We start from the raw sequence: 9,259 nt of genomic DNA, 5'->3' as shown, positions 1-9,259 counted from the left end.
ACATTCTCTATATTTTTATCGGGTTGTAGTTTTAGAAATACAGACTCCTGCCCTGAGCATACACCACATTGCCCTACAGCCAGGGGTGTCTCCCAGACAGACAGAGGGAGGTTAAGAAACTGAGCAAAAATGAAAGTGCAGAATGTATGCGATCTGGCTGGTTGATTAGAGCAAAATTCCAGGGCACAAATAAGCAGGAGCGAGCTGCAGAAAGTCGCCTGGTTGGATAGAATTTACCATTTCACTTCCTTTATTAATTTTACTGGTTGAGCACACATAGCCTTTTGAGACTCTATGGTTAATCTCAGGTTCAATTACTGTAATAAGGATTTGTAAACATTTTAGCTACCGTGTAACTTTCTTATTAAACACATCCATGGACACGGCTCTGGAAAGGCTGAGGAGAGATTGATTGCATATGGCTCTTCGAGTTTCGCCTTTCTCTTGACTGGATTGAAATGGCCTTATTGCCACGGCTACACGGTGGACTTATTTATACCAAGGTGATGCTGGTGTCTCAGCTCTGCACAATGCTTATCTCCTTACTTTCTGGATAATAAGTAGAATCAGGTCCAAGCACAGCTTCTGCTTCAGACGTGTCTGCTTCAAGAGAAACCACGGTGACAAAGGGCAGGGAAGCGTATCAGCACAGAGCATGTGGGAGTGGATCCTGAGGGTGTTAGAATGTCACGGTCACCTGGGGCCCATCCCAGTGCGTTTGAGGATGCCTCCTTGACATTTAGATTGGACAGTGATCCGCAGTTGATCGGGGGGAGGTGTTGGCAGGTATGTAGTATGGCCTAGAAGAATGGGTTAAAGCGTAAAGGGCTGGGAAAGGCCCAGTGAATTCAGTGTGTGACATCTGAGAACCTACTGCCTACAGTTACTGGTTGGCAGGGCCTTTCCTCATGAGGCACCAAGGTGGGATTAGTGTCTTTTTCTTCTGTGTGAGGCTAATGGTGCCACAACAGCCCCATGGACTTCCGTGCCAGTGGAGGAGATGAGAGTCCGGGATTATAAGCCAAGTGGCAGTTCCTCACGCCCAGAGGGAGGACCCTCACACCATTGCCCTCACCAGAGCGCTGGGGGCTAGAACCCCAGCCTGCAAAGAATGACAGCACCGACTGTAGACCACTGTGCTCCTAGAGAGGAGACGGGTGGACAGCTGCTGGAAGGTGTCGTTAAAGTGGTTTACTCATAAAAACCTAGAAAGGTAAAGGTAAGGTAAAGAGCTAGTTAGCTTTAGTCACTGAAATGACTTCCATCTAGAGGAAGGGAGCGCTGGTCTGGGGTGGGGGGTTGGGTGGGGAGAAGACTCCACCCACTCCCACAGGCAAATGTGGGTGTTGATTCTTCTGACTCTCTTGGTTGGTGCTGCAGCCCTTTTATAAAGGAGGTGACACTAGAGCATTGGGGGGGGGCAGGTAACACTAGAGCATGGGTGGGGGGAGCCAGTGTTCTCAGGATCTGACATTAAGGCGGGAGCTGGTCCTGATGGCCGCCAATATGAACTCATAAATCTCTTTCATTAAGTAGACAGCTTTAGGACACCAGGTTGAAAATGAAGTTTTCTTGGAGTCCTTTGAGTCCTCTAGGCTCTCCCCACCCCACCACCTCCCATGGTTATGTCTCAGGTTCCAGGACAGACACATTGAATGGCTGGTAGATTACCAGTGCCCTCTCCTCTCCTCTCCTCTCCTCTCCTCTCCTCTCCTCTCCTCTCCTCTCCTCTCCTTCCCTTCCACTCCCCTTCTTTTCCTTTTTCCCTCCCTCCCTCCCTCCCTCCCTCCCTCCCTCCCTCCCTCCTTCCCTCCCTCCCTTTCTTCTTGATTTGATGGCCAGTGATCTTTTTATTTTACCCTTCAGAACCTTCTAGAGAATTTGTTTTAGGGAAGGTCAGTGTTCTTCCCCCTCCCCCGCTCCCCACCCCCAGTCAAGGTTAGGGTTAGGCCTCCTCTCCTTCCCCTTCCCTTCCTCCTCCCTTTCCCTGACAGGCAAGCAGTTGACCTTGTTGAGGGCCCGGGTAGGCTCAGTCACTGTTCTCTCAATACTTTCAAGAGAATTGCTTTCTTTATAAAGTGTGATTAGCACGTTTCTAAGAGGCAGTCTCTTTGGGTTCATTTTGCCTAACATTTCAATGATTTTTCTCGATGTGCAGAGTGAGGGACATCGAGGTGGCAAGAAGGACAGACAGCCCCTGAAGCCATCTAACCCATTAGCGAGGAGCACAAATCAGAAGAAATGGCCTTCGAATAATTGAAGGACTCATTGCCACCTCCAAGGACATAAAAGGCTCACAATGTTGGTCCTCACATCTCTATTCTATCTATAGCTCTATCGTCCCCAATGATGTGACAGGTAAGAGGACACTGTGAACTCACTTAGGTCACAGTGTCCTATGACGCTGTTGTAGTGGGTGAGTCAAATTTATGGGTGAAGTTTAAGCTCACATGCTCAGACTCTGTGTGTGGCCAATAATCTGGCAAATGCTTGTCTGTCACTGGGGTGGGGGTGGTATTAGCTGCCAGTCTTTACAAGGCAAGGACAGCTATGCACACTGCCCCTCTGCAGGTCTGCATCAACCCAAGTCATCCTGATGGTCTACAGAGTGGTGCTTGTCTTGTCTACCTAGTAGTAGATAAAGAATGCTGACCACGGAGTCGGGGTGTGTAACCAATGCCCTGTTACAGTAATTCCCAGCCTGGAGTGACTTAAACCCAGAAGAAATTTGAGAGTATTTGAAGACAGTAGTTGGCTGACATAACTGTAGGGACTGAGAGCAGCTGGTATGAGGTAGTAAAATCTTGAGGGGCTACCACACATCCGAGAGGCCAAAGGGTGGCTCTCTACCCTAATAAATGACTCAGAATGTGACTAATGCCAAGGCTAAGAAACACTTCCCTGAAAGACAACTGTGTACCAGAGGTGGGAGATAGTCTTACGAAGTTCACATGAAGGGAATTTCTGAGGACGTCTAAGGTTTGGGAGATCCAGGACACCCATAATAGATCACATGTATTAAGCACTTGCTGAGTAACTGAGGGATGAGAAACATACAGGAAAGCTCTTGGTGCCAACGGAAGGCTGCCCGAGAGCCAGCCTCCCAGGGGAAGGCAGGCATTTGCCGTGGCCAGAGGCCAGGAGAGGCTGGAGGTGTGCCTTCGAGAAGGCTGTGGCTTGTATGGTTTATGTGCTATTCATTTAACACTCAGCCACAGGAGGTAGAGGGCAAACAAGTGGCTTTTACCACAAGGGAAACAAGGCCGGTCTGTGTTCTAGAATGTCACTGGAGGGCTGGGTAGGGAGGTGTCTCTGAAGGATGAGGCACCAGGGTCAGTTAAACAAGTTTGCCTTCTTTCTGCACTGGTCACCTGAGAAGAGATGGAAGGGTTCTACTGGGCAGAAGAAAGGCGGAAGCAGGTTCTGGAGAGATCTGGGGGACACCTCCCAGGTGACTGAACGGGGATGTGAGCAGAAAGGCGGGGGGTGAGGGGGACCCGGGGACCCAGGTCCGCAGGTCTTCAGTGATTGTAGAGTTCAAGAGGAGAATGCAGGTTTAAGCCACATCTTAGGGGCAAGTTTATGAATATCATACTAGATATTAAAGATGTGGAATTGCAAGATGTCCAGAAGATAGCTAGGAAAATGTCAGAGTCCACTGAGGATGGGGCCCTGGGAGGCTTCACTTTGAAGTCATGGCCTAGTGATATCTGGAAGAAAGATGTCAGATCGTGTATGCACGGCCATTTTACCTTTCCTTGGAACCGCTTTGGCCATGAGTAGTGTTTCAGAGACAAGAAACCCAGGTTCAAAGAGCCTCATGTTGGAGGGGGAGGGGCTCATGGATTTAAAAAAAAAAAGGTATGGCGACCTGGGAGGGTTAGGGGAGGGATGATGAATGACTGCGTTCAAAATATATTGTATGCACATACACATCTTCAAAGAATGGAAATGCTGTATTTTACAAAAGAGAAAAAGGCTCCTGTTAATATAGCTGAAAACTGCTGGGATTGATAGTCCAATGCAGTCATTTCTGCATCTCAGGCTAGCCCACCATCTCCAAACTTACTTTTTGGCCATATTTTAGATTTTCAAAATGAGGTTTTTACATTACAATATCTGTGAGTGGTGAGTTATCAAAATTACCAATGTATCTGCACTTTGACATATCATCTCTTTTTGCCTTCCTCTTCATCATCATTATAATTTTCGGTGTGTGTGTGTGTGTGTGTGTGTGTGTGTGTGTGTGTGTGTGTGTGCGTACACACACAGGAATGTGTATGCCCCAACATTTGAAAGTCAGTCTTCTACCATGGGTTCTGAGAATCAAACTCAGGCTGTCTGGCTTGTGGTACAAGTACTTTTTTCCAGTGAGCAACTTTGTCAGCTCCTATTATCCTATTATCCTCTTTTTATAGGAATCGACGTTAAAGTCAGACTGGTGCATGAACAAACAATGCAGGTCATTCCTTGCAGCCTCTTTGGAAATAGCAGGAGACAGAAACCAGGAGAGGAAGGGTTAAATAAATGGCAGTGTGGACACACAGCAGGTGATCCCTTAGCTGTGGAACCCAGCCATCTCTCGGTTGGTGGGTGGCTCTGAGGATTTATAGGCATGATGTTGAGTTAAAAACAACATCAACAACAGACACTGTGCAGAGTTGGTTATGTTCTTTTACGGGTGTGAAGGTTGAATTCACTTTTGGTGGGTGGTGCCAAGAGCTGAATATAGGGTATGGGTTGGGTGATGTCATAAAGAGCAAGCAAGACCATTGACTGGATCAGGTGGAGGCCCCATGCAAGGGACACAGGTGGCTCAAGGAGGAAAAGAAACAAGACTAGATAGATGATGCTTTATCTAGGGACCAGGGGGACAAGCTGTCAAGAATGGTTGACTAGACAGGGCTAACATTTCCTGCCAACACTAGGGTGGGGTGCAGCATGGGGATGAGGGTTTGGGGGTGTCCTATAGGTGTCCTTTTCTCTACTGGATCCCCTGCAATGCTTGGCTGTTGATCTCCCTTAGGTGTCTTATTTCCTTTGTGCTCTGAGGTTGCCCTTCTGCTGATCTCCCCTTGGGCTCTGTATTTACAGGAATCCTCCTTCATTTACTTTCTGCCTTCCACAGAATGAGCTCTGTAACTTGAGAGTCCCCTGGATAATTCGCCTGTTGCAATTCCAGACTGGCGGCATTGCCACGCAGCCGCTGCCCAGGTGCTTGAAGGTTCTGCATTCGGAGATGTAACAGATATTTTGCTCTCCCGTCTTTCAAAGTGACATTGTACCAACCGTAGAGGGAGCCTGCTTCCTACAGGGTACGAGAGTCCTCTGTGGTACTGAAGTTTCTCGCAACCGATTAAAATTAGTTAGCGATCGCCGTTCCTGCAGCTCATCTGGTTGCAGAGTCAAATCCATCCAAATGCTGCTCGTGCTGGGACATGAGCAACCTGAGTGGCACCCAAACGTTGTAGCCTGAAGGCCACTCTGGTGACTGACTTCTGACACATGAATGAGGTCGGGCTGTCTGGAAAATGTGCCTAAGACAAGCAGGGCAAGGTCCACTTCCAAACTGACCTACTGTGTGCACATGACTAGTCTCTCACGGGGTCCACAGTGACCTGTAGCTGTATGGAGGCCACAGTGACCAGGGAAGGAGAGAGAATGAAGGAGCCCAGCACGAACCAGGGCTCAGGCAGAAGCTGAAATTGTTTCTGAATAACAAAACAGCTTCCCAGCTTCTCTCATTAATGTTTCCGGCAATTACTTTTATAAAGTAATTTCTTTCCTCCAAGGCCTCCGTTATATTCTCCTTAACTTCAGATTGAATTGAGTCAGAGTGTTGCTAAGAGTTTGTTGCTTGTCCTAAAGACACCCACAGCTCTATCAAGTTGGGAGGACAGAGCCAACAAGGTTTCCCTCTATCTTAGAAATATCTCATCAGCCTTCGGGAAGAGCGTGGACACACGCATCTAAGATCAGCCTTAAAGTATGAGGCTGTTCGTCGTAAAGGCACCTCAGGGAGAAGAGGAAGAATGAAGTACGCCACACGTGTGAAATGGATGCTGAGACCTCACTTGCTGTGCTAACCCGAACACTTTTAACAGAGAAGCTTGTGCTCTGACTCAGTTGGTAGAATCCTTTAGAGCACACTGGAGGCCCTGCTACTCCCTGGTACCCCACAGAGCACCCGGTATGATCAGCACTCAAGAGGTAGAGGCAGAAGGATTGCAAGTTCAAGGTCATCCTCCGCTACGTGGTGAGATTGAGTCCAGCCTGGGCTACATGAGACCTTGTCTTAAACAAACACGGAAACATGCTGGTAAAGATACTAGGGTACAGTCAATCCTCCTCATTTAATGTGGTTCTTCTGCATGTATGTGTGCACCACTGCCTCAGTGGACTTCCAAAAACACAGATTCAAGGAAAAGATTATTAAAAAGATTCCAGACAGAGGCAGCGGGATGTGAGAACAGGCGTGGGACTTTCCGAATGCAGAGCCCCATGCAAATACAGAGTGTGTGCTCGTGTAGCAGGCTCTGGGCCCGACTGACTGGCGAGTCATGAGTAGCTGGTAACCATGGGACTGTATTTCCCACTCCTGTCTAGAGTTCCGGGTGTATGGACAAGACCACGGTCCCCGAGTCCAGCTTCTAGGTTTCACATCTAATACACATGGCTGAGCATGTCTGGCTCCCATGTTTTCTTCGCAGCTCCCCTGGAAAAACGGCTCCCTTGTTGTCTGCATCCCTAGAGAGAAGAGACGCACCTTCTCTCTAGGGATGCATGAAGCCATTTGATTTGGACTTTACATTTTAAACTCCTTTAGTCCCTCGCTGGGTGCTTGCTCTTTGCCCGCCTGTCTTGTAGATGCCCTTGAAAGCCGTGTGTCCTCACAGAGCTGGCATTCTTGTCGTGTGAAGGCAATTAGCCATCACAGAGGATAGGAGCGGACAAAAGCTTAGGAAGATGGTCTGCAGGAGGCGGAGTGCTAGGCCGGAAGTACGAGAGGGGGTGGGCACTGGGTAGTTGTTATCCAATGGGAAGGCAAGGGAAGGCTTCACTAGGTAACACTTGAGGAGCTAACTGAAGATGGCTGGGCTGCCCTTGAGAGTGCCTTTGAGGGAGACAGAGAACGTCATTGGTCTTCCGGGAGGTTTCAGCATCATTTTTCTTAGGTATAGGAGAACACACTTTCCCTCCTGGAAGAGAGAAAAATAGTTCTCCAGTGTCAATGCCCTTAAACACAATGGAGAAAGGCTTCTTTACCTTGACCCAATGTGGCCTTGCCCCCACACACCTCACAGCTGCGTCCTGAGATCCAGTACTTTTCGACAGACAGAAAGTTCTTCTGAGAGGACGCTTCATAGTCACAGCTGCCTTCAAAGCAAACTTTTAAAAACTCCAATCGATTTCCCATCTATTACATTTTGTTTCGTAAAAGATTTTATGCCACCGATTGCAGAATGCAGGTGCCAATGGTAAAGTAATTGGCTTATAAGTGGGAAGTTAATCAGCCTCCTTCTTGCCTCCTCCCCAAGGTCAGGGCACAACTGAGATGCAGAGGAGACACATGACCATTTGACAGGCTCTCATGGAGGATAGGGGGAGGGTGGCTGACCTCCAGGTCCTTGGAGGACGAGAAGACACAAAGGGCTTGATGAGCTTCAAAAGAAACGGGACACAACTGTGCCAGGGAAGGAAGAATGGCAGCTCTAGTTAATGTTAGTTGGGATGATGATGATGGAGGACCAAGAAGCTTCAGGTTTCAGACCTCAGGATGATCCCAAGTGGACTTTGTCCCTGTGGCCTTTGTCCCTGTGTTCCCCAGGTGCGTTCCTAAGATATGCTTATATTTCTGGCAGTGCATAAGCCACCACCAAGGGCACCATTAGGGGTGACCAGTAGAGTCTTTGGTTTCAGTCATGCGATTCTCAGCTCTCCTGACACAAGGGTCAGAATGGACTTGGCCTGTTGGGAGCATGAGCTCCGTGCCCTCATTTCAATAAAACAGCAGCAGAAATGCTAATATCTGTTTCCTGGAACTCCTTGTGTTTACTTGCTGATAACGAATTTCTTCACGTTGTTGACCCAGACGGAATCGCATCTTGCTTGGTGAGAGAGGCCACTCTACTGATTGGCCGCCTTGTAATTAATGAGTTCTGGTCATCGAACATGGATTGAGCTTTCCTGGAAAATGGAATTAAAGATGGTTGACAGTTCTCCTGTGACCTGAGCTGAGATCCAAGAACAACACTCAGGGAGCTATACTCTGGGTTTTGGCTTTGTTTGTGGGTGAAAACAACCCACTGAACCTTTGACAAAGAAGAAAATCCCCACGTAGGGATGAGTTAGAAGGGTTTAGGGTTGTGTCTTCTACGGTTCTTACATAATCTTTACCTGAGGTTGAAAACCCCTTCACTGTAACAAAATTCCCTACTGAGGAAGTCACTGGCTTACATGATACACCATTTTGAGGGGCTGCTGTGACCTAAGAATGTTGACAACCACAGGCATCTCAATGATGTTCCCATTCTCATGTTGGGTAGATCTTTGGAGAAGGAAGAAGAGTGCTTACCACACTGTGGTGGTTTGGCTAGCAGGACATTGTCTTTCCTTCTACTTCTTCACAAGATGGCTCTCGCTGGTCTTTCCTGAGGCAACATTTCTATCTCTGGTCTATAGATCATTCTCCCCCAAGAGCACTTAGGTAAGGACGTCCTTACTCGTGTTCCTCAGGGTATTTCATTCTTTGCAGTGTTGATGGTTGGCAGTTGTGGAAACAAAACTCGAGCCAGTGTAGAGCTTGGGTTCTTCCCACCAGGAAGCCATTTTTTTTCCTTCCAGAAATGACAACTAACTTTGGGCAACCTCTTCTTGATTTTGATTTCAGTGAGGACTGGGAAGAAACTGATTTTACAACATGTCAGAACTTCTCGCCTATGCATCTTCACTTTAGGGATAAAACTAGGTGAGGTACTGGGTAGATGCAGCACTCAGGTGAAACACAAGGAGAAACCAGGCAAGGCATTTCATGTGGACCCTTATGTATATGGACACATGCCATACATAAAGAAAATGCATCTTGATTAAAGCACATTATACACATGCATAAAAATGTCACAACAAAATCATTATTTTATGCAATTAATATATGATAGTAAAGATTTTATTTGGAAAACAAAAGGAAAACACAGTTTCCACTCACCAGGCTCCCCAAGTTTTCACCTCCTCGGTCCATTCGCACAGGGGCTTTCTTCTC

General features: G+C 47.7%; 1 long non-coding RNA gene across 1 annotated transcript; it reads left to right on the top strand.

Annotated features, from left to right (window-relative positions):
• Window positions 1-3,226: 3,226 nt before the first annotated feature.
• LOC148002540 (uncharacterized) lies at window positions 3,227-6,808 on the top strand. Its single transcript, XR_015633026.1, has 2 exons — window positions 3,227-3,451; window positions 5,129-6,808. It is a non-coding gene; the product is annotated as an uncharacterized LOC148002540 (long non-coding RNA).
• Window positions 6,809-9,259: the final 2,451 nt, after the last annotated feature.

This window comes from Rattus norvegicus, chromosome 11 (genome assembly GCF_021556685.1).
Source record: "Rattus norvegicus strain SHRSP/BbbUtx chromosome 11, alternate assembly SHRSP_T2T, whole genome shotgun sequence".
Taxonomy (NCBI): Eukaryota; Metazoa; Chordata; class Mammalia; order Rodentia; family Muridae; genus Rattus; species Rattus norvegicus.
This window is presented reverse-complemented; position numbering and strand designations above follow the sequence as displayed.